Genomic DNA, 7,061 nt, shown 5'->3' with positions numbered 1-7,061 from the left:
TTGTGTTGCGATCGAAACGTCGTGATTTATTTAATTTTATACCTACGTGACTTTACCGAAAGAACCAAAGAGCATGGATTCCTGCAGTCACGAACGCTTCAAATTAAGCTTGGTGTTACTTATTGTATGGACCTCAGAGAGATGATAGGTCGAGTCAAGACCTTATCCAGTTTTGAAATCACAAGTTCTCACAGTCGGGCACTTTGACCACAGCAACACTCATTACCATCCTATAAATATAGGATTGTATCGTTTCATTATAACTAGCTCCTGACTTTCATGAGAAGCACATACTTGTGCACACAAACACAAAAGATCCCCGTATAGCCTCAAGAGACTTTTGGGGCAAGTTCTGTTAGCGAGCACCTATGAAAGACGGCACAGCACACGAGGGGGTGGGTGGCCAGAACCACGGACTGCTTTTGTCTCGCCAGTGGCGACGTTTACACATCACACAGTTGGCTACCTACGGTGCGAAATAAGTCCAACATACATACATACATTACCATAAATATTCTAGATTTGAAGTTTTCGTGACTGCAAGGATCCATACTCTTTAGTTCTTTCGGTAAAGTCACGTAGGTAAAAAATATCTGACTTGTGCTCGCGGATACGGTCATAGATATGACGTTTCGTTTCCCCAATGTAACAATCACCACAGATGCAACTTCTTTGTAGACTCCAGGGTATTGCAAGTCAGGAATGACATCCTTCACAGATGGGATTAGATCACGGATTTTATGTACTGTACTGAATCGGACTTGGATCTTGTGTTTGTTTAAGATTTTGGCAATCTTTTTGGAAAATCCTGCTTTGTCTTTACCGAAAGAGCCAAAGGGTATGGATCCTTGCAGTCACGAAAACTTCAAATCTAGAATGAACCGCCTCTACGGGGAGGGCTTCCACATTTCTGTTAGAGCTTTTAACAGACGAGACAAGAAATCAGCAGTACTTAATTCAGCTCACCTAGTCTCTCTAATCAAGGGCATTTCACTGTCCCCAGATGATCTTCACGTCAGCTTTGATGTAGTTTCTCTGTTCACCAAGGTTCCAGTGCCTGCCACCGTAGCAATAATTGAAAATTTAGTCCAGCATGGACTGAACCCTGATGTTCCTACTTTGGTTAGGCACTGCCTTACTAACACTTACTTCACTTGGAATGGTACTTTCTACAAACAAAATGAAGGTTCCCCCATGGGTACCCCCTTATCACCAGTGATAGCGAATGTTTGAAACAGATGCCATCCAGACATCCACCCTACATCCTTCCTTGTGGAAGAGATATGTGGATGACACTTTCGTCATTTGGCTGAACCAATTCCACAATCACATCAATTCCATACACGAATCCATCAAATTCACCATGGAAATGGAGACGGATGGAAAGCTACCATTCCTGGATGTCTTGTTTGAGAAGAAACCTGACGGCTCTTTGGGACACTCTGTCTACAGGAAAGCTACCCACACAGATTCCTATCTGAAACCTGAACCCCACCACCATCTAGCACAGAAGAATTCCCTCATCAAAACACTGCACCATAGGGCCCACTGCATTTCTGACCAACACCACCTAGCCAGTGAACTGGAACACTAACACCAGGCCCTTAAGATGAATGGATACTCGGACTGTATTATCCGCAAAGCTTTTTCTCCAACCATGGAGAAACAACCGCCAAAATCTTAAACAAACACAAGATCCAGGTCCGATTCAGTACAGTACGTAAAATCCGTGATCTAATCCCATCTGTGAAGAATGTCATTCCTGACTTGCAATACCCTGGAGTCTACAAACTAAGTTGCATCTGTGGTGATTGTTACATTGGGGAAACGAAACGTCATATCTCTGACCGTATCCGCGAGCACAAGTCAGATATTTTTTACCTACGTAACTTTACAGAAAAAAACGAATAGTATTTCCATAAATAACCATCATCAATGAACTGCTGGATGAAGGCTTCCTCATGCAGTTGCCATCTCGCAGGGTCCTGCAATGCAAGCGTTGCAACAAGCAATCTCGCGCCTGCACATGAGCTGGTCTTGTCAAGAAGTATATACCATCACGCGAACTCCAGTCATCCTCGCAGCGGCTTTTGGCTCACCATCTGACAAAGATGTTGCTTTTGTGCAGCCGTCTGGAATGATTTTCATTCCGATATGAGAAAGCCACTAGGAGCTATGCACTTTTAAACCGTCTATTTTGACAAACTCTTTTCTTTAGAACTGCTTTTTGTGTGTCGTTTATTGTCCATCCCCCGCACCTCCTATTAGCGCGGTTAGCTATGTATGGTGTGAAAGAAGTTCAACCTACATACAGAGACTCACGCAGAGACCCAAAGGAACACACAGACCCATAAACTCACACAAAGACCAATAGACTCACACAGAGACCCATAGACACACACAAACGCATAGACTCATACAGAGACCCATAGACACACACAGACCCATAAACTCACACAGAGACCAATAGACTCACACAGAGACCCATAGACACACACAAAATCATAGACTCACACAGAGACCCATAGACTCACACAGAGACCCATAGACTCACACAGAGACCCATAGACTCACACAGATACCCATAGACTCACACAGAGACCCACAGACTCACACAGAGACCCACAGACTCACACAGAGACCCATAGTTTATTGTCATTTCTCCGTGCCTCTGATTAGCGTGGTTGGCTACGTGTGGTGTGAAAGAAGTTCAACACACATACACAGACTCATTCCGATAGCTATATTCTCACAGACCCATAGTTTGTTGTCTTTCCCTCACACCTCCGATTAGCGCAGTTGGCCATGCACGGTGCGAAAGAAGTTCAACACACACATGTGGTGGACGTCCTCTTGGACGGGTCGCTACACTTGGCAGACACTTTTTATCGTCAGCACTGATGCCGGACTATTGGTCTGAAGAGAGACATTTCCAGATATTGCCCTTGTCGGTGCTACATAAGGTGGGCCACAGCTTTAGCGGTTCCAGTTTTATTTATGTGGCCAATAACGGAGAAAGGGGCCGTCCATAAATGACGTCACGCGATTTTGGACGATTTTTGACCACCCCCCCCTTCGTCACACGGCGTTACAAAAAGTCAGACCCCCCTCAAATGTGACGTCACAAAGCTCTGCCCCCTCCCCAAAAAGAAAATCGCTTTAAACTATTGTCATCGTAGTGCGTATTTAATGTGGCGCTGCACTCTGATGTTGTAGGATGATTATTTTTTTTTAAAAGTCTATTTAATTAAGTAGAACGTGTTGTCTATATTTATTTAAAGTTGCGCATTTTGATGTGACGTCACATTTTTCCAACCCCCCCCCCTTCGTGACACATCGTCACAAATGTCTGACCCCCCCTAGGTGCGTGACGTCATTTATGGACGGCCCCAAATGTGTGATACCCAGTCAACACGAGTGGGTTATCAAATGGGAAAGACCCGAGACCAGATGGTGCAATACCGTCAAGGCAGATCTTTTATAGAAGTATCATCTTCTAAAGAACTTTTTGAGGCCACGTGTCCACTGTGCAGCAGCTGCGGAATCTGTTGGAGGATCGAACGCGCTGTGGAGGTGGCGTGGCATCAGCGGCTCTTGGCCACGGTGGTGTGTTGATCTTGGTCAGCTCAGTGACGAGTTCGTATCGTTGCTTTACAATGATAGGGTCCAGTACCGTGTAGCCCGTGCTATTCTAAAACAAGTTCTACCATTTCGGAACCAATCCGACTGATCCGTTTCATCTTAATAATGTCACAGTGCGTCCCATTACAGCCGCAGTGATGGATAACAAAGTCGCCCGCGATTTGTTTCCGCACAATGTACCACCTTTTGAGTGAGCAAAGACGCAATACGTAGCACAGCACGACTTCCTTAAGCGGGTGCGTGGGCCAAAACTGCTCCATCTTCATTCCACGCGTTGACACGCAGGAGACCCGCAATGCGTGGCGTGGTGGGTTAAAGGGCACCGAGTGTAGAAGAACAGATACATTGTTTGAACCTTCTCGTTCTTTGAAAACCGTGTCCTATTTATAACGTTGGTATGAATGACGCATCTGTCAACGTGTCAAGACTTCGCGGAGGTGAAGATTTCCCAGCCGCGATCATTGAGCCGAATTTGCACGCTTCCCCCCGCCCCCAAATAGGGCGTAACACTACTGTGTGGAAAGGGGGGTGTACATGCAGAGTTTGCACATTAAAATCATGACATGATGGGACTCTTTTTACAAGGAATCATGTCTGCATTAACCACAATACTTGTGGTCAGAATGCCAAAAAAACACTCTGATAACATATGCATTGTCTTTGAAACTGATTGGTCCACACCAGAAACAGTTTTATTTTGAGCCTCGTCTCAAACGGTGTTAGACCAAAGGACGCCAAAAGGCGTACAGCTCAAAGACAATGCACTTTCAGAGTAATGAGAGCTCGGATCGAGCTTTACATCATGGGACCTCCTCTGTCAGTATTCTCTCGGCTGCCCCCTGTCGGCCCGTGAGCGTGGTGGTAGGTAAAGCGACTTACAGCGCCTTATTATGGTGCAATACTTGTACGTACGTGGTTGGTTTATGGGTGACTCATTGGCGGTACAGTTAAAGTTCTAGATTTGAAGCTTTCGTGACTGCAAGGATTCATATTCTTAGGTTTTTTCGGTAAAATCACGTACGTAAAAAATTAATAAAAGTAAAATAAAAATAAAATAAAAATCACGACGTTTCGGAGGCAACACAAGCTTCCGTCTTCAGATGGAACCGTCACAGCACGATTGCTGTATCAAGTAAGAGAAATTCTAAGAAAAACCGTCCTTGTATATATACTGGTTGAGGGTGGGAGGAGCCAAGGCAGGCCCCTGGATATTATTATTATTGTGAGGTTGGTGTGGCTAAAGCCGCTGCTAGGAATGAGCCTTTGTTGTGTAGACTGGTTGAACTGGGAGGTTCCAAGAGTTAAGGTGCGGCTGATGTAAAGGTGTGGCTGCTGTAAATGGGACTGAGCCTTTGTTATGTAGAGGTTGGTGCGGCTGAAACCGCTGCTAGGAATGAGCCTTTGTTGTGTAGACTGGTTGAACTGGGAGGTTCCAAGAGTTGTTAAGGTGCGGCTGACGTAAAGGTGCGGCTGCTGTAAATTGAACTGAGCCTTTGTTATGTAGACGAAACAGCACTTTGCTACGTTGCTGGGATTAATTCTAGATTTGCCAATAATGTGTGGTAAAACTTAAAGCAGGAAACCAGTGTGTGAAAAAAGAAGAAGAAACTATACGGTAACTGAAGAATAGTGCCTGTCAAATAAGATGGTTCAAATATGTGTAGTTAAATCTTTTTTGCATGGTTAATAACATCTTTCCAATGATTACTAAGTTTGTACCCATCATCACGGTTGAAATTATGTCTGTGTTTGTATATTTGGATGGCTTCGTGTACAAACCTTTGATGGTAGCCAGGAGGTTTGCAGAGTACCTTGGTCTCGGAAAAGACAATTTCATGAGAGCCCACAGCGTTGTAGCAATGATCGGCAACGGCGGAAGAATCAGTTTTGCCGTGTTTCAGATCTGACTTGTGCTCGCGGACACGATCAGAGATATGACGTTTCGTTTCTCCAATGTAACAATCACCACAGCTGCAACTCAGTTTGTAGACTCCAGGGTATTGTAAGTCAGGAATGACATCTTTCACAGACGGAATTAGATCACGGATTTTATGTACTGTACTGAATCGGACTTGGATCTTATGTTTGTTTAGAATTTTGGAGATCTTTTTGGTCACGCCTGCTATGTATGGCAACGTGATAGTTTTGATCGGAGTTTCAAGTGGCTGTTTCTGTATGGTGGGAGAAACAGCTTGGCGGATGGTGCGGTCAGAGTATCCGTTCATCCTGAGGGCCCGATGTACGTGTCTTAATTCACTGGCCAGGTGGTGTTGGTCAGAAATGCCATGAGCTCTGTGGTATAGCGTTTCGATGAGATAATTATTTTGAGATGGGTGGTGGTGAGAATCAGGTTTCAAGTAGGAATCTGTGTGGGTAGCTTTGCTGTAGACAGAATGTCCCAAGGATCCGTTAGGTCTGCTCTCAAACAGAATATATAAGAATGGTAGTTTACCGTCTTTCTCCACTTCCATGGTGAATTTGATGGATGGGTGTCTGGAATTGATGTGGTCCAAGAAGTGGTTCAATGCTGGGAGGCCATGTGGCCAAATGACGAAAGTGTCATCCACATACCTCTTCCACAGGGAAGGACGCAGGGTGGATGTCTGGATGGCGTCTGATTCAAACTTTTCCATGAACATGTTGGCTATCACTGGTGACAAAGGGGAGCCCATAGGGGTACCCTCATTCTGTTTGTAGAAGGTGCCATTCCAGGTAAAATAAGTGTTGGTGAGGCAATGCCTAACCAGCGCAGGTACATCCGAATTCAATCCATGTTGGACCAAGTCCTCAATTATTGTTAGGGTGTCAGGTACTGGGACGTTGGTAAACAGAGATACTACATCAAAACTGACGAGAATATCATCAGGAGATAGTACCATGTCCTTGACCATAGAGACTAATTGGGTTGAGTTGAGTACTGCCGAATAGGTATTGCCTGTGAAGGGAAGCAGAGTACCTGATAGAAACCGGGCTAGTTTGTAGGTAGGAGAGTTGATCGTCGACATGATGGGTCATAGCGGGGTGCCTTCTTTATGGATCTTGGGAAGACCATAGAGTCTGGGAGGTCTTGCCGCCGATGGTTTTAGAGAGGGACGTTTGGTTGGTTCGATTAGGGAAGTCGAACTCGTGATGATTTTGTTAGTTTTTGTTGTTAGGCTCTTAGTAGGATCGTTTTTAATTTTGGAGTAACTCCCATCATTAAGTAGGTCCAGGATTTTGTTGTTGTATGAATCTTTATCCATGATGACCGTGGCATTGCCCTTGTCTGCCGAGAGGATGACTATATCATCTCTCTTTTTTAGGTTCGCGAGTTCAGAGCGTACGTTTTTGCTAATGTTACTAGTGGGTTTCTTAGCATTCTTAAGAATAGTGGCTATTTCAGCTCTTGCTACATCCGCATGGATGTGTCCAATGCCTCT

The sequence above is a fragment of the Lampetra planeri genome, chromosome 55 (assembly GCF_965212315.1).
Source record: "Lampetra planeri chromosome 55, kcLamPlan1.2.h2, whole genome shotgun sequence".
Lineage (NCBI taxonomy): Eukaryota > Metazoa > Chordata > Hyperoartia > Petromyzontiformes > Petromyzontidae > Lampetra > Lampetra planeri.
The sequence above is the reverse complement of the archived record's forward strand: the minus strand, read 5'-3'. Positions refer to the sequence as shown.